Source organism: Ovis aries, chromosome 13 (genome assembly GCF_016772045.2).
Source record: "Ovis aries strain OAR_USU_Benz2616 breed Rambouillet chromosome 13, ARS-UI_Ramb_v3.0, whole genome shotgun sequence".
Taxonomy (NCBI): Eukaryota; Metazoa; Chordata; class Mammalia; order Artiodactyla; family Bovidae; genus Ovis; species Ovis aries.
Genome location: NC_056066.1, coordinates 64,107,184 through 64,126,185, shown reverse-complemented (window position 1 = coordinate 64,126,185; position 19,002 = coordinate 64,107,184). Strand labels below are relative to the sequence as shown.

At 39.1% G+C, this 19,002-nt stretch overlaps 1 protein-coding gene across 18 annotated transcripts in view; it reads left to right on the top strand.

Annotated features, from left to right (window-relative positions):
- Positions 1 to 19,002, top strand: part of NCOA6 (nuclear receptor coactivator 6) — a 91,854-nt gene that overhangs the window by 16,220 nt on the left and 56,632 nt on the right. For 10 of the 18 annotated variants that reach the window (XM_060397725.1, XM_060397724.1, XM_060397729.1 and 7 more), the window contains one exon: positions 16,249 to 16,354. The gene's annotated coding sequence lies outside the window, so the exon portion shown is untranslated. Of the gene's footprint in view, positions 1 to 151; positions 230 to 4,663; positions 4,754 to 16,248; positions 16,355 to 19,002 lie in introns of all 18 variants that reach the window. The other 8 variants (XM_027977106.3, XM_042230068.2, XM_060397722.1 and 5 more) reach the window with 2 other exon arrangements.

Sequence of the window (19,002 nt, the reverse complement as noted above, 5' to 3'; positions counted from 1 at the left end):
TTTCTAGACTGAAATTAGCAGAAACTGGGTAGAGAGAAGGAATTTGTCCAGTCACAAAACTTTGCTTTGAATAGGTTTATTTTGATTATATTAAGTCTTGTCTTTCTGATGTTTCTCTTCTTCCTCTTTGCCCTTTTTCCTTTCTGTCTAGGTCCTGGATGGAATGGAGAGGGCTCCTACTCAACCTCTAACTATCTTTTCTGAGAGTGGTCAGAGAGTTCTTAAACAGGTCTGTTGATTCTGTAGTATACAAATGCAAGTTTGAGTTATAAAGTATTTGTTTTCAACCTAAACAAAGGATTGAATTAAGAAGTAGCCTTTTTTAAAAAGAAGCCATTTTGATCTCAGTGTCCGCAGGGTGTTTACTTTAGCAAGCTGCATTTGGCATGTGGATTGGCCCAAAGTGACTCAATTAAATAAGATCTGTTTACTAGAAAAGCAACTGTCATGTCTTTATCAGTTATGTTGATTATATATTACATGGTAGAATTCTTTGTTGGCTTCTGGAAAATACCAGGAAAAGATGAAAAAGTGAGTATCTCATTTGTCTGTGATTCTGGTGGAGAATGGAGGCATGGAAAAATCCAAGGAAAGTAATTATTTGGCTCTCTGTCTAATATTCTCAGAATTCATAACACTGGGGAAAACAATCACAGCTACCTTTACCTTGCAAATCTCTCATTCAGGGAAGGGCAAGTATATACAGGTTTTTTTTTTTCCTGTTTTTCTTTGTTTTACCTCACTCTGTGTCACCATGAATGAACTTTATCATTATTTAGACAGATAAAAACTCAAGCTTAGTGATTTTCCAAACTTGTCTTTACACTGGAATCTCCAGTAAAACTTTGCAAAGTACTGATGTCTTTGTTCTGCCTCCCAACCACCACCTCTCACCCCAGGTTGTGATTTAATTAGCCTGGGGATATGGCCTAGGAATTTTTAAAAGATCCCAACGGGATTCTGAAGTGCCGACAAGTTTAGGAACCACTGTTCCAGCTAGTTAAAGCAGATCTGGCCACTACGCAACTTGTGACTTTTTTGTATAAATATTTGGATAAATATATGAATAAAGGATAAATATTTTTATTTTAGAATCCTGTTCTTTAAACCTAATTCTTACCAGAGTGTAAGCTTCATAAAAGCAGGTACCATGTATATATTTTCTTCCCCATTATATCATTAACATTTCAAACAATAACTGGCATGTATGCCTAAATATTTGTTATTTCACTATCCTTCTTTAGTGAACTGAGTGTGCTTTTACCTAGTACACGAGGGGTCTGAGATATAGAGTAGAGTGGTGGGGGGGGGGGGGGGGTAGTGAAGAGTCCAGCCTTTATGACTGACTGACTGGGCTCTAGTCACAGCTCGGTCACTTAGTAGTAGGACCTTAAGCAAGTTGTATGGTATATCTTGGGCTTCTCTGGTGGCTCAGTGGTAAAGAATCTGCCTGCTAATGTAGGAGATGCCGTTTTGATCCCTGGGTCAGGAAGATGCCCCTGGAGAAGGAAGTGGTAACCCACTTCAACCATGGACAGAGGAGCCTGGTGGGCTGCAGTCCATGGGGTTGCAAAAGAGTTGGACACAACTGAGCAACTAAACAACAACAAAACTGGTATATCTCACTTGTTAAGAAACTGCCAGACAGTTTATTTATTTATTTTAAAATATTTATTTGTTTCTTTTGCTGTGCTGGGTCTTAGTTGTAGCACATGGGATCTTTAGTTGCAGCTTGTGAACTCTTACCTGTGGCATGTGGGATCTAGTTCTCTGACCAGGGATCAAGAGTTCCCAGCAGGGATCTGCATTGGGAGCACAGAGTCTTAGCCACTGGACTACCAGGGAAGTCCCTGCCAGTTTAAAGAGACATGAATGTTCAGCAGAATTTCTAAGGAGGGTGCCTTAGTTATCTATTGTTACATAACAAATTACCACAAATTTAGCCGCTTGAAACATGTATTTATTAGGGCACAGTTTCCAGAAGTCAGGAGTTTGGACACAGTTTTAGGTGGGCCCTCTGTATCAGGGTCTCACAGGCAGCAGTCAGGGTGTCAGCCAGGAGTGGAGTCATCTCAGTGACCAACTGAAGAAGGATTTCCTCTAGGCTTACTTGGTTGTTGGCAGAATTTATTTTGTCAAGGGATGTTGGATTTTTAAGGCCTTGGTTTCTCACTGGCTGTTGGCTGGAGACAATCGTCAGTTCCTTACCTTGTAGCCCCTCCAACGTGGCAAGCTGAGAAGGCAGTAGAGTCTCCTAGGGAGATGGAAGTCTCGTTCTTTTATAACCTAATCATGGGAATACCATCCCATCACCTTTACTATATATATTTGGCTATAAGTAAGTCACTAGGCTAGCCCACATTCAAGGGGAGGAAGAGGGGCAGGGGTGATTATACCAGGGCATGAATACCAGGAGGCTGGGATAATTGGTGGCCATCTTAAAAGTCTGTCTACCACAGAAGACATGGCTTAGTGCCAGGCTGGGAGTCAGTGGGATATTAAAGGGAATAGTGATAGTGAGGAGTAGTTTGTAAAATTTTCTTTACCTTCCCTGTATCAAACTATCTCTCTTTCTTCCTTCTATCTTTAACATTAGCTTCTCTCCCCTTCAAAAATGGAGACATTATACAAAGATCATTCTCACAGTGAGATTTTAATCTTGAGTGGGTGGTGTGTGTGTATGTTTTACGATTCAATTAAGGCTTCTCCCTGTATCATTTAGTGTTTATATATGTATTATTTTTAAACATTTTGTCATGGAACTTGAGACAGATACAAAAGTAGAATGCTATCCTGAACCCCCATGTACCTTTAACCCAGCTTCGACAATTTATTTTTTTACTAATCTTACATGTATTATTTATGTATAGTAAGATGCACAGTTTGAGTTTTGATAGATGTATATATCCCCACAATAAAGATATAGAACATTTTCACTCCAAAGGTACCTCATCCTTGTGTAATCAGTCCCCACCCCAATCCCAGACAAGTACCCATCTGATGCCTATTGCTGTAGGTTGGTTTTGCCTACTAGAATGTCATAGAAATATTCTTTTGATCACCATGAGGTTTTTTACATTCATTCATGTTGTTGCATGTATCAGTGGTTCAGAAGTCTTCAGCCTTGGCACTGTGGACATTTTGAACAGGATAATTCTTTGTCTTGGAGATTGTCCCATGCGTGTGGGTTATTCAGTAGCATCCCTGACTGCTATCCACTAGAAGTCATTAGCTCTCCCCTCTCTAGTGGTAACAATCAGAAATGTGTCCAGACTTTGCCAAATGTTCAATAGAGGACAAAATCCCCTCCCTGCTCTACTTGAAAATCCTTTCAGTAGTTGATGCTTTTTATTATTTGTCAGTTTTCTACTATAGGAATATACTTCAGTTTATCCACATACTAACTGATAGACCTTTGATTTGTTGCCAATTTACTTTCAATTGAGGCCATTGTAAATAAAGTTCTGTTCATTTTCATAGGCATGTCTTTGTGTAGACATGTTTTCATTTATTTTGGGTAAATACCTAGGAGAGTGATTGCTGGGTCTTATGGTAAGAAACTTTATATAACTTTAAACTGCCAAATCATTTATTTCATTTTTACATTCCCACCAGCATGAGAGTTCCAGTTGCTCTACATCTTTGTCAACATTTGATTTTATTATTCTTTTTAATTTTAGCCATTATAGTAGGTGTAGCTTTAATTTGCCTTTGCTGATGACCAATGATGTTGAACATGTTTTCATGTTCTCAGTGTAATGTATCTGTTCAAATCTTCTGCAGATTTTTTATTGGGTTGTTTGTCTTATTATTGGGTTTCCTTTGTCTTTTTCCCAACGTGTGTTCAAACATTAAGAAAATAAAAATAATCAGCTTTATATACTTCTTATCTTTAAAATGTGAGCATTTCCCATGATGTTAAGTATTTTTGAAAACATGACTTTTAATGGAGAAGCAATATTTGAGTACATTTAAATGGATTCACCACTTTTGTTGTTGAGCCTTGAGCTAGGTTCCAGTTTTTCACCATCAGTATTTTGATAAACATCTTTGAATATGAATCTTTAACCACATCTTTAATTATTTATTGTTAGATTCCTAGATATGAGGATTATAATTACGATGTTAAGGAAAATGAACACTTATGAGCAAAATATGAATGTTAATCTGCCTTATATTAACCTTTGCTGCAGTTGAGTATTTCATTAAAAATGTTTATGTTGGAAGAAAGGCATATTTCATTTTGGTTTTTTGGATTACTTATGAAATGAACAAACTTTTCATATATTTGATGATTTTTACTTCTAATTTTATAGATTTTCTATTTGGAGGGCCAATTTTGGAGGGGGGTGTTAATATTTCCTGAATTTTTAATGTTAAATTTATTAACCTTTTGTCATTTACAAATATAATTCCCACTTTATATTTTGCCTTTTTACTCTTGTGTACTTTGTCCTGCAAAATTTTAAAAATAATAATGAAATTATATAATGATTTGTATAATACATATTATCTATTATATAATATTATATATTTTGCTTTAGCTCTTCAGTCCATGACCTGATAAATATACTGTGTATGAATATATAACCAATATGTGATTGTAGTTTTACTTTTTATATTTAACTTTTGCTTTTTTTTGGCCCTATTTTGAGGCATGCAGGATCTTAGTTCTCCAACCAGGGACTGAACCCATGCCTCCTGCAGTGGAAGCTCAGAGTCTTAACCACTGGACTGCCAGGGAAGTCCTGAAGTAAGAATTTAATAAAACTTTTTCCGGATACTCAATTTGTCCCAAATTACAAAACAAAGTCATCTCCTGTAAAGACATATGATACAATATCCAATAATGAACAGTCAGAAGAGAACCAAATTTAAAAAGTCACTTATAGCAACCCGCAAAATGTAAAACAATATTTGCAAATCATATCTAAAAAGGAATTTATATCTAATCAAGAACTCTTGCAATTCAGTAATAAAGAGAAGCATTCTAATTTTTAAATTGGCAAAGAATTTTAATAGATATTTCCCCAAAGAAATTATTCTAGTAGCCAATAAACATGAAAATTTGCTGAACACCATTAGCTGTCAAGGAAATGCAAGTCAAAACCACAGTGAGATACAGTTGCACACCCACTAGGATGGTTATAATCAGAAAGATAACAAATATTGGTGAAGATGTGGAGAAATTGGAACTCCTGTATACTGCTGATGGGAATGCAAAATGATGTAACTCCTTCAGAAAAAAGTCTGACTCAAAAGGTTAAATATAGATAACATATGACCCAGCAATTTTCCTCCTCAGTGTATATATACTCAAGAGAAATAAAAACATATATCCACACCAAAATTTTGTATACCCCAATATTCATAGCAACATTAGTCATAATAGCGAATGGTGGACACAATCCAAATGTCTATCAACTGATGAATGAATGAATGAATATGGTGTTTACATACAAAGGGATGTGTGTGTGCATGCTGAGTCGCTTCAGTCATATCTGACTCTGCAACCCTGTGGACTGCAGCCTGCCAGGCTCTTCTGTCCATGGGATTCTCCGGGCAAGAATACTAGAGTGGATTGCCATGCCCTCCTCCAGGGGATGTTCCCAGCCCAGGGATCAAACCTGCATCTCATGTCTACCTGCATTGGCAGGTGGGCTCTTTACCACTTGCGCCACCTGGGAAGGCCGTGAAAGTGAAAGTCGCTCAGTCGTGTCCGACTCTTTGCAACTCCAGGAACTGTAGCCTGCTAGGCTCCTGTGTCCATGGAATTCTCCAGGCCAGAATACTGGAGTGGGTAGCCGTGCCTTTCTCCAGGGGATCTTCGCAACCCAGGGATCGAACCCAGGTCTCCCACATGGCAGGCAGATTTTTTACCAGCTGAGCTACCGGGGAAGCCCTGGAAGCCCATACAAAGGGAAATTATATGGTAATTTAAAATAATGAAGTACTGTTATTGCTATACAGCACCTTGGAGAAATAAAACTAAGTGAAAGAAGTCAGTCACAAAAGACCACTTATTGTATGGTTCTTATTGTATGAGGTATCTCGAATAGGCCAGTGTTCCTTGACCTAGCCTAAAACTCATTATCCTTTAATGGGGAGGGGCAGGTAACCCATTAAATTAATGACAGAGCATATTAGCAAAATTGTTCATACTACTCAAATAAAGATCGTGGTGACTGATAGTAATTTTTATTTTGTACCTTTGTTTTGAATAACAATTTTTCAAAAATAGTATTTGGTATTAATCATATTTATAATATGAGCACAATAAAGGACAGAAAAGGTATTGACCTAACAGAAGCAGAAGATATTAAGAGGAGGTGGCAAGAATACACAGAAGAACTGTACAAAAAAGATCTTCATGACCCAGATAATCACGATGGTATGATCACTCACTTAGAGCCAGACATCCTGGAATGTGAAGTCAAGTGGGCCTTAGGAAGTATCACTATGAACAAAGCTAGTGGAGTTGATGGAATTCCAGGTGAGCTGTTTCAAATCCTAAAAGATGATGCTGTGAAAGTGCTGCACTCAGCATGCCAGCAAATTTGGAAACCTCATCAGTGGCCACAGGACTGGAAAAGGTCAGTTTTCATTCCAATCCCAAAGAAAGGCAATGCCAAAGAATATTCAAACAACCACACAATTGCTCTCATCTCACATGCTAGCAAAGTAAATTGCTCAAAATTCTCCAAGCCAGTCTTCAACAGTACATGAACCATGAACTTCCAGATGTCCAGGCTGGATTTAGAAAAGGCAGAGGAACCAGAGATCAAATTGCTAACATCTGATGGATCATCGAAAAAGCAAGAGCATTCCAGAAAAACATCTACTTCTGTTTTATGAATACGTGAAAGCCTTTGACCATGTGGATCACAACAAACTCTGGAAAATTCTTCAAGAGATGAGAATACCAGACCACCTGACCTGCTTCCTGAGAAACCTGTATGCAGGTCAAGAAGCAACAGTTAGAACTGGACATGGAACAACAAACTGGTTCCAAATCGGGAAAGGAGTATGTCAAGGCTGTATATTGTCACCCTGCTTATTTAACTTCTATGCAGAATACATCATGCGAAATGCTGGACTGGATGAAGCACAAGCTGGAATCAGGATTGCAGGGAGAAATACCAATAACCTCAGATATGCAGATAACACCACCCTTATGGCAGAAAGCAAAGAAGAACTAAAGAGCCTCTTGATGACAGTGAAAGAGGAGAGTGAAAAAGTTGGCTTAAAGCTCAACATTCAGAAAACTAAGATTATGGCATCTGGTCCCATCACTTCATGGGAAATAGATGGGGCAACAGTGGAAACAGTGGCTGACTTTATTTTGGGGGGCTCCAAAATCACTGCAGATGGTGACTGCAGCCATGAAATTAAAAGAGGCTTGCTCCTTGGAAGAAAAGTTATGACCAACCTAGACAGCATATTAAAGAGCAGAGACATTACTTTGCCAACAAAGGTCTGTATAGTCAAAGCTATGGTTTTTCCAGTAGTCATGTATGGATGTGAGAGTTGGACTGTAAAGAAAGCTGAGCACTGGAGAATTGATGCTTTTGAACTGTGGTGTTTGAGAAGACTCTTGAGAGTCCCTTGGACAGGAAGGAGATCCAACCAGTCCATCCTAAAGGAGATCGGTCCTGGGTGTTCATTGGAAGGACTGATGCTGAAGCTGAAACTCCAATACTTTGGCCATCTGATGCAAAGAGCTGACTCATTGGAAAAGACCCTGATGCAGGGAAAGATTGAAGGCAGGAAAAGGGGGATGACAGAGGATGAGATGGTTGGATGGCATCACCAACTCAATGGACGTGAGTTTGAGTAAACTCCAGGAGTTGGTGATAGACAGGGAGGCCTGGTTTGCTGCAGTCCATGGGGTCACAAAGAGTCAGACACAACTGAGTGACTGAACTGAACTGATATTTATAATAACTATTTAGACTTAGTCTTATGTTTATGTTTATGTTTGAGGAGGGCATGGCAACCCACTCCAGTATTCTTATCTGGAGAATCCCAATGGACAGAGGAGCCTGGTGGGCTGCGGTCCATGGGGTTGCAAAGAGTCAGACACGACTGAGCGACTAAGCACAGCACAGTCTTATGTTTAACTGATTGCATTTTTCCTTCCTATTCTCAAGGTCTTTGTTTTTGGTTAATTAGATTCAGACAATGTACTTTTTATGTACTTTTTATTAAAAAGTACATGATTGGTGTACATCTGAAAGTATCCTGTTGATTTCACAGTGAATGACAACTTGGTGGGGAAGGGAGCAGAATTATTAGGTCACCTTGTTTTTTCCATTCTTAATTCTTTAATATATTGCCATTATCTTCTGGTCTTGCAAAGCAAAAATCTGTGGCCAGAGCAAGTTTTGGTCTTCTGTATATGACTTCTCTTTTCCTTATTGGTTGATTGTGGGGCATTTTCTTTATCCTTAAAATCTGAAAGTTTCACTAGAACAAATCCAGTCACTCTCTTTTTAGTAATTTTGCTGATCTTTTGTGAGCTCTTTTGAGCTGGAGATGCAGAACATTCTTTGATCCAGGAAAGTTTACATTTCCTTTAAAAAAATCTTTGATTATTATTTCTGTGCGTTTGTTTCCAGGATAGCAAATTAGTTGAAGTTTATTTTTCTCTTCTCATCAGCCCTCTCTCATACTTTGCATTATTTGTCCTTCCCTACTCCATTCTGAAACAAAGTTTTGAATTTGTTGTCCCTGTGTTTCTAATAAAGTATTCTGCTCTTTACTTTTCTAGTAAAGATTTGAATTCTGCTTTGGTATATTTGTAATTTTTACCTTTCTCTTCCCCTTGTATTTATTCCTGCATCTCAACTAGCTTCTTTCATTTCTGCCTGTGAACTTTGAGCTCTTATTTCAATGTGCTTTATCAAGTTTGTTGAGAGCAATGTAATTGATTTCTAAAATTTAACCGATTGCTGCCTTATATTTTCATTTTCTGGATTACAGAGGCAGAGTTTCTCTTCTTTTATGTTGCAGAAAGTTTTTCTATCGCTCCCCTCAATTTTTCTTCCTTGAGTAAGGAGAGGGGTATATAGGTCTAGTGTGTGACAGATAGGGTAGACTTGTTGCTTCATTGGCTATTTGGTAGCTGTAGGAATTCTCTTTTAAGGTGTTAAACTAAAGGACTAATTGATTCACATAGTTTCTGAATACTTTCGAGTGTCCAGCAGTCATTTATGTGTTTCCTGCTGGATTGAGGAGAGGAAATTCCTTCCTTTGGCCTGGTAATTTTACTTTGAAAGAGGTGATTTTTTGTTACTGCTGATAATTTGAAGTCTAGGCTACAAAAAAATGATTTCCAGTATGTAATGCTCCCAGGGCTTTTGCTGTCTCAGCCCTTCCTGCATTTGCCTTCAAATCTCAGGGTGTGTATACTATTTTGTATGTTACAAAGTCTGAAGTACAGGAGGAAGGTTGTGGCTATATAGTACTATTAGCACTGACCATTTTAAGTGAATCTCTTACAGAAGGGTAATGTAACAGCATTGCCATTGCTGCCTCTGGAGAAAGCTGTTTAGGAACAGGTAGTTGGAGGAAGTTATAAATCTGTTGCTATCCTCCTGGCTCCCATTTGTGCCTGCTCTTCGGCAGAAAAGTCATTTTTGAGTCCAGCAGTTGTTTGAGCAGCAGCCCTAGTTGCCAGTGCTGTTAATAACTTTGAGTCTCAGTGTGTCCTTAAGTATATCAGTGAAAAATTAGGATGGAGGTGATGATAGAGATGAACCAGGCATTGTTCGGTAGCCTCCATTTTAGCTCCAGCTTACTGTTAACTTTTTGAAAGAAGGAAGATGAGAGAAGAGTAGAGAATAGTAGCCACTAGTGGAAGAAGGAAGAGTTTTAAATATCTGTACCAAATAAGTTGCAGTTTCTCAGGGAAATGTGATAACATTGATATCAAATAGTCAAGGTTTAAAATACTCTTGGTTAGTCTTTGTTTTAAAGTTTATTTTGTTTGATACAAGTATTGCTACCCCAGCTTTCTTTTTATTTTCATGTAATACCTTATTTCATACCCTCATGTTCGGTCTTGTGTTTTGTTTTAGATCTGATATGAGTCTTTTGAAGGCTGGGTCTTGTTTTTGTATCTATTTAGCTACTCTGTGTCTTTTGATTGGAGCATTTAGCCATTCAGGTTTGAAGTAATTGATGGTATATGAGACAGTGCACTAAGTCGTGTCCGACTCTTGCGACCCCACGGACTGTAGCCTGCCAGGCTCCTCTGTCTATGGGATTCTCCAGGCAAGAATACTGGAGTGGATTGCCATTTCCTTCATGTGAAGTTGCTCAGTCGAATCTGACTCTTTGCGACCCCATGGACTGTAGCCTACCAGGTTCCGCCATTTGTTAATTTTATTCTGATTGTTTTGTGATTTTTTTGTATTCCTTATTTTTTTCTCTCTCTTCCCTTGTGATTTGATGACTATCTTTAGTGTTATGTTTGGATTCCTTTCTGTTTTGCATGTGTGTATTAAAGATTTTTGCTTTGTGATTACCGTGAGATTCATATATAGCTCTGTGGGTGTGTAAATTAAGTTCAAACACATTCTAACAACTCTGCGTTTTTACTCCGTCCCCAACCACGTTTAATGTTTTGACATTATATTTTACCTCTTCTTGTTTTGTGTATCCCTTGACTACTTACTGTGGATAGAAATGATGTACTGCTTTTACCTTTTAACCTTCCTACTAGTTTTATATGTGGTCGATCTGCCTTTACCGTATGCTTTCCTTTACAAATAAGTTTTTTTTTTTTTTTTTTTACCATGCCACAAAGCTTTCAGGATCTTAGTTTGCCAACCAGAAGTCAGATCTGTTCCCCCTCCAGTGGAAGCACAGAATCCTAACCATTGGATTGCCAGGGAATTCCCCATAATTCTGATATTTCTAGTTGCGGTCTTTTCTTTTTAGAGAAGTCCTTATAACATTTCTTGTAAAGCCAGTTTAGTGACACTGAACTTCTAGCTTTTGCTTATCTGCACAGCTCTTCATCTCTCCTTCAAATCTGAATGATAGCCTTTCTGGGTAAGCTGCTCTTGGTTGTAGGTTTCTTCCTTTCATCTCTTTGATTATATCATGCCACTTTTGGTCTGTAAAGTTTCTGCCGAAAACAGCTCGTGGTCCTGTGGGAATTCCTTTGGGTGTAACTATTTGCATTTTCTCTGCTGCTTTGTTTTCTCTTCTTTTGGCCATTCTGTGTGGCTTCTGGGATCTCAGGTCCACAACCAGGGATTGAACCCCAACAATGGCAGTGAAAGAGCTGAATCCTAACCACTAGACAACCGGGAACTCCCAACTCTTGCTGCTTTTAAGATTCTCTCTTTGTCTATAACTTTTGCCATTTTAATTATAGTTTATCTTGGTGTGGACCTCTTTGGGTTCATCTTGTTTGGGACTCTGTACTAAGTCCTAGATGTGGATGTCTGTGTCCTTTCCCAGGTTAGGAAGATTTTCAACTCTTAATTTTTCAAATAAATTCTCTACCTTTTTCTGTCTTCTCCTGTTTGGGCCTCTCAACTGCTAATGTTAGTATGCTTGCAGTTTTCCAAGAGATTTCTTAAGCTGTCCTCATTTTCATAAGTTCATTTTTCTGTTCAGCTTGTGTGATTTCCATTACTCTGACTTCCTGTTTGCTGATCTGTTCCTCTGTATTGTCTAATCCACTGTTGATTACATCTAGTGTATTTTTAATTTCAGTTATTGTGTCCTTCAGCTCTGTTTGGTTCTTGTTTGTATTTTCTAACTCTTAATTTCTCACTTTGTTCATTCATTCTTCCAAGTTTGTTGAGCATCTTATGATCATTACCCTTTACTCTTTGTCAGGTAGATTGTTTATCTCCACTAACTTTCGTTCTTCTTCTTTGGTGTTGTTTTGTTCCTCTGTTTGAAACATACTCCTCTATCTCCTTGTTTTGCCTAAATCTCTGTTTATTTCTATTGGTTTGACCAAAAGTTTCGTTCAGATTTTTTCACTGTTATGGAAAAATCTGAACAAACTTTTTGACCAACCCAATATGTAATAGGTAAGTCAGTTATTGTACATTTCCCAATTTTGGAGAAGTAGCCTTATACAGGAGACGTCCTATGGGGCCCAGCTGCATGCTACTCTTGGTCACTTGGAGCTATATACTCTCGAGGTGCCCTCCGTGGACTGTGTGGGTCATTTTGTTGGGGGGCCGTGTACTATAGACATGCTGGTAGGCAAGGCTGGCTCCCAGCCTAGTTGCCTGCCAGGTCCTGCCTCATGGATGGCTGCCAACCCATTGGTGGTGGGCCTAGGTCCTGGCACAACTGTCTGTAGGATCCCAGGGGTCTCAGATCTGGTGTTGGCCCGTGGGTGGAAGGGGCAAGATCCCTCAGAGGCTGAGGCTGGTCCTGGCCTGCTAGTGGGTGGGTAAAGCCCCCAAGACTAATAGGCTAGAAGGCTAGAGGGAGTACTCCAAAACGTCTCTTACCAGCACCAGTATTCTCATGGTAGAACAAGCTCCCCCATTTGGCTGCTGCCAATATCTGTGTCCCCAGGTAGTGTCCCAGTTGATACCTTCCTCTCCAGGAGGCTCTGCGAGATTAGCAAGTGTTTCTGACCCAGGCTCTTGTCAAGTTACTGCCTCTGTACTGGGAGAGCACGTGAGATTTGACATGCACCCTTTAAGAGCAGAGTCTCTTTCTTACAGTCTTCTAGCTGTCCTGTACACAAGCCCTGCTGACCTTCGAAGCTATGTGTTCTGGGGACTCGTATTCCCAGTGCAGAATCTCTGTGCTGGGGATCCTTGTGTGTGTCTGTAACCCCCCACTCCTTGGGGAAAAGCCCTGCAACTGTGATTATCCTCTCCTTTGTGGGTTCCTTACCTGGGGATGTGGGTTTTGACTATACCATGTCTAACTTTTTTAGCCAAATGTTTAATTCACTTTATTTTCTCCTGATATAGGTGTTCTTGGCTGTGTGAATTTTCTTCTCAACTGGTTTGGCTATATTCTTTAGGTTCCAATATGTAGTATTCTCCTTATTTCTAAAAGTTTTGCTGTTTTGATTTCTTTTTTAACCCAGATCCAAAGGTTTTGTTGTTGCTTTAAGGTGAAAAAGCCATGGTTTTATTTTAAATTTATAATTTTGGTGCATTGTCACCAGAGTAATTTGACTCTCCTGTTGTTACTTTTGGATTTATTAAGATTTTCTTTATGGCCTTTCTTAAAGGTTAATTTTTATTGATTGGAAACTTAAAAATTGGCTTTTTCTTGATAAAAATAGTTAAGCGATAGTTATTTCTCTAATAATTATTTATTAATACCTAGTTCATATATCCAGAGGAGGCAATGGCAACCCACTCCAGTACTCTTGCCTGGAAAATCCCATGGACGGAGGAGCCTGGTGGGCTGCAGTCCATGGGGTCGCTAAGATTTGGACACGACTGAAGTGACTTAGCAGCAGCAGCAGCAGTTCATACATCCATCTAAAATTTTTTAAGGTTTATCTATTTTTGGCTACACTGGATCTTCATTGCTGCATTCGGGCTTTCTCTAGTTGTGTCGAGCAGGGGCTGCTCTCTAGTTGTGGTATGCGGGCTTCTCATTGCAGTGGCTTCTCTTGCTGTGGAGCACAGGCTGTAGGCACGTGGGCTTCAGTAGTTGCAGCATGTAGGCTGAGTAGTTGTGGTTCGTGAGCTTAGTTGCTCCTCAGCATGTGGGATCCTCCTGCATCAGGGATCAAACCCATGTCCCCTGCCTTAGCAGGCGGGTTCATAACCACTGGACCACCAGTGAAGCCCTACCTAAAATTTTGAGATTGTAGGACTTCCCTGGTGGTACAGTGGATAAGAATCTGCCGCTGCGGGGGACACAGGTTCGATCTCTGTTCCAGGAAGATTCCACATGCTGCAGAGCAACTATGCCCGTGAGCCACAGCTGCTGAGCCTGTGTGCTGCAGCTACTGAAGCCCATGTGCCTATAGCCTCTGCTCCACAACAAGAGAGGCCACTGCACTGAGAAGCCCAGCCACTGCAACTAGAGAGTAGCCCCTGCTCTCCACCTGTATGCAGTAATGAAGACCTAGCACATCCAAAATTTTTAAAAATAAATAAAATAAAAATTTGAGATGATAAAATCTGTATTTGGCAATAATGTAAAACGTTAGCAGCCCAGTTAAAGACATTGTAGACATATTTTCTTAAGAGGGAAATTTTTTCTGATGCATACCAAAATTATGCAGTTTCCATACATAAGTTTCTATATGTACAATAAAGAATGCTTTAAAACTTGAACTGAAAATTTAATGAAAAATAAAATGTATAGCTAGTATAGATAAAATAGGAAAAAAAGTGTAGGTCTTGTATTTAGTATATATACAAAGTAGTATATATGGGCTTCCCTGGTAGCTCAGATGGTAAAAAATCCTCCTGCTATTCAGGAGACCCTGATTGATTCCTGGGTCGGAAAGATCCCCTGGAGAAGGGATAGGCTACCCATTCCAGTATTCTTGGGCTTCCCTGGTGGCTCAGATGGTAAGAATCTGCCTGCAATGTGGGAGACCTGGGTTTGGTCCCTGTTGGGAAAATCCCCTGGAGAAGGGAACAGTATTCTTGCCTGGCGAATTCCATGGACAGAGGAGCCTGTCAGGTGACAGTCTGTAGAGTCTCAAAGAGTCAGACACAGCTGAGCTACTTTCACTTCACGTATATGTATATATTCTTTTTCCTTACAGGTTATTAGGCGATATTGAGTGTAGTTCCCTGTGCTATACAGTAGGTTTTTGTTGGTTCTCTGTTTTATATATAGTAGTGTATATATGGTAATGCCAGTGTATCACTCCCCCTTTCTCTTTAGTAACCGTAAGTTTTTTTTCCTGTGTCTGTGAGTCTTTTTCTGTTTTGTAAATAAATTGATTTGTATCTTCTTTGTTTTTTTTTTTCAGGATTCTGCATGTCCTGTGATATTTGTCTTTGTCTGACTTCAGATAATCTCTAGGTCCATCAGTATAATTGCAAATGGCATTATTTCATTCTTTTTATACTTGAGTAGTATATTCCATTTGTGTGTGTGTATATCTGTATACACACACACCCCACATATTCTTTATCCTGTCGATTGATATTTAGGTTGCTTCCATGTCTTGGCTATTGTAAATAGTGCTACAGTGAATATTGGGGTGCATGTATCTTTTTAAATTATAGTTTTGTTCAGTATATGCCCAGAAGTGGGAATGTAGATAACTAGTTTAAAGGAACCTCCATACTGTTCCCCCATAGTGGTTGTACCAATTTATACTCCAGCCAACAGTGTAGACGGATTTATTTTTCTCCACACCCTCTCTAGCATTTATTATTTATAGACTCTTGATGATAGCCATTCTGACCAGAGTGAGGTGATACCTTATTGAAGTTTTGATTTGTGTTTCTTTAATAATTAATTAGTGATGTTGAACATTTTTTCATGTGCTTGTTTGCCATCTGTATGTCTTCTTTGGAGAAATGTCTAGTTCTTCCATGCATTTTTTGATTAGGTTGTTTTTTTTAAACTGAGTTTGTGAGTCAGTTTTATAGTTTGGAAATTAATCCCCTGTCGGTCACTTCATTTGCAAGTATTTGCTCTATTCTGTATGTTGTCTTTTGTTTATGGTTTCCTTTGCTGTGCAAAAGCTTTTAAGTTTAATTTGGTTCTTCCATTTATTTTTATTTCCATCGTTCTAGGAGACGAATCCGAAAAGATATTGCTGCAATTTATGTCAAAGAGTGTTCTAATTTGACCAATTTAAAAAATGAATGTATAGGGAGGTTTCTAAGGCTTAGGGTCCCAGTTTCATAATTCTGGTATACATCCCTGAGTTTTGCTTCTATATACTTTAAATTGCTTGTTGATGGAGTTACTCTTTACATTTGTACCTCCATGGACTAAAGCCCTCCGGGCTCCTCTGTCCTTGGAATTCTCCAGGCAAGAATACTGGAGTGGGTAGCCATTCCCATCTCACCCAGGGATCAAACCTGGGTCTCCTGCATTGCAGGCAGATACTTTACCATCTGATCCACCAGGGAAGCCCAATGAGTGCTCTAAGATCTCCAGGTGGGGGGAACTATTCTTTGCATATTTCATGAAAACCCTATTTTATTGTTATCTGAATGTGTCTGAGTTGACTTGATAAATTGTCATGTTTGTGTTCTGATGGAAGGATGGTCACCTCTGTAATTTCTGTATAATACTTTACCTTTTTTTTGTTGTTTTTAGGATATTTATTTGACTGCTACCTTAAAATACAGGCCATAAAAATGCCAGCTTGTTTGGACTTAGAAGATGACCTGGACAAATGATAAAAATTAAGAAAAACATTTTGGTGAGTGAAAACTTAAATGACATGAGAGTAAATATGGCTCAAACTTAATTCCTACCAGTGGAATGACACTACCAAAGTTATATAGCGAAATTCTCTTAAGTTTAAATGCCTTCTGTTTCTCTGAGGTTAAGACTTTGATCTTGCTCTTTTTTTATTCTCTCTGTGAATCCACAGACCTCCCAAGAGGCGCATCATAACACTTAAATGCATTTTGAATACCTGGTCTCTTCCAGCATTCCACCAAACACAGCATAACTCACTGAGGCCCTTGTTCTACCAGGCTTCCCCGGTGGCTCAGACAGTAAACAATCTGCTTGTAGTTCAGGAGACCCAGGTTTGATCCTTGGGTAGGAAAGATCGTCTGGAGAAGGGAATGGCTACCCACTCCAGTATTCTTGCCTGGAAAAATCCCATGAACAGAGGCGCCTGGTGGACTACAGTCCATGGGGTTGCAAAGAATAGAACACGACTGAGCGATTTAACACTCTAGTGTTCTACCAGTTTTGTAAGTTATACTTGGATTTAACTTAATCCAGGTTAGACTTAGACTGTTGCTGCTGCCGCTAAGTCGCTTCAGTCGTGTCTGACTCTGTGCAACCCCATAAACAGCAGCCCACAAGGCTCCCCTGTCCCTGGGATTCTCCAGGCAAGAACACTGGAGTGGGTTGCCATTTCCTTCTCCAATGCATGAAAGTGAAAAGTCAAAGTTAAACTTAATTAGAAACTGACTAGACTTAATTAGAAACTGACTAGACTTAATTAGAAATTGAAAACTGATGGCTGGTGGGCCATATGCCGCTACAGTGTGTTTCATTTGGCCCATAGGGTATTTTCCAGAAATATAAATCTGTTCTTAAACTTGGAGATTTTACTGAACATACGGATTTTGTGCTTAGTCGCTCAGTTGTGTCCCACTCTGCGACCCCATGGACTGTAGCCTGTCACGCTCCTCTGTTTATGGGGATTCTTCAGGCAAGAATACTGGAGTGGATTGCCATGCCCTCCTCCAGGGCATTTTCCCAACCCAGGGATCATACCCAGGTCTCCCACATTGGAGGCAGATTCTTTACCGTCTGAGCTGCCAGTCTTCTCTTAAAATTCAGAATGTTAGTCCTGTGCCTGCGCAACTCCTTCCATCCCTCCAGAAAGAAAGTAATAAAGTGGAGCAAAGTAGCGGGTGCCTAGCATAGATGGGTGTTTGAGTTTCCCGTTGCTCAAACCATTCATACAGTATATGCAAATACATTTGATATTCAACATTCTTCCTTTATTTTACACACCTAAAGCCTGTAGGTATATGAATTTATGATTTCTGAGGTATATAATAGTATCTTATCTTTTTACTCAAATGGCAGATAATCTGAATAGTCTGTGACAATCTTTTTTTGTGTGTGACAATCTTTAAACGATTATTCACATATAAATCTGAATATGTATAAATACATATATTTATATCTGAAAAGACTCTTATAAGTAGCTAAATATATGTAAAATATGTGATACATAAATTTATATTTTTATAAATATATATTCAAATATATATATATTTAAAACCTACTGTGATTTGGAAGATATTTAGAAGCTGTTTCATATTTCCTATATCTGGTGGAGTTTTACTGTGAAACAGTACTGTGTTTCTGGTATGCTTGCTTTTCCCTTTAAAAAAAAATTTTTTAACTCTTTATTATGATCAATTTCAAATATATATAAATTATAGTACAGATAAAAATACAGTGAACACCCATATACCCATCATCTATAATTAACCATTATTAACATTTTGTTAAGTGGGTCAGTGGTAAAAGAATCCGCCTTCAAAGTCGAGTTTGATCCCTGGGTCAGGAAGATGCCCTGGAGAAGGAAATAGCAACCCACATCCATATTCTTGCCTGGGAAATCCCATGAACAGAGGAGTCTGGTGGACTATAGTCCATGGGGTCACAAACTTGGATATGACTTAGCAACTAAACAACAACATTTGGTTAATCTGTTTTTTTTTCCTGAATTATTTTAAAGTAAGTTATAGACATCGTGACATTTTACCTCTAAATGCTTCAGTATGCATCTCGTGGGACTTCCCAAGGGGTCAGTGGTTAAGACTCTGGACTTCCATTGCAGGGTTCGATCCTTGGTCAGGAACTAAGATCCTGTGTGCCACGTGGCATGCCCAAAAAGATAAATGCTTACTATCTCTTAAGACATCTCTTGTCCTGTATAACCACAGCACCATTATTATCATACCTAACAAAGTTAGTAGCTGACTTCTTGTCTGCCAGTAGAGAGTTTTCCAAATCTGGATGCACAGCCTACATGGCATGACCAAGCAGGAATTTGTTTGGTTTTGTTTCTTTGACTTTTGCAGGGGAGTTTTCCCGGGGATCTTAGTTCCCTGACCAAAACTAAGGATCAAAACTGTGCCCCGTGCAGTAGAAGCCTGGAGCCCTAACCAGTGGACCACCAGGGAATTCCCAGGCAGCAGCTTTTAAACCCTCAGAATATTTTTTAGTTTAGTTTATTTACCTTTAAAATTCCTTGATATCAGTAAAATGTAGAGAGTGATTGACTAAGGGCAATGGTATTTATAAAGGATTTTCTGAATGCTGTTTTTTCTTAACCATCCAAATTATACTATTCCTTTGTACACTGAT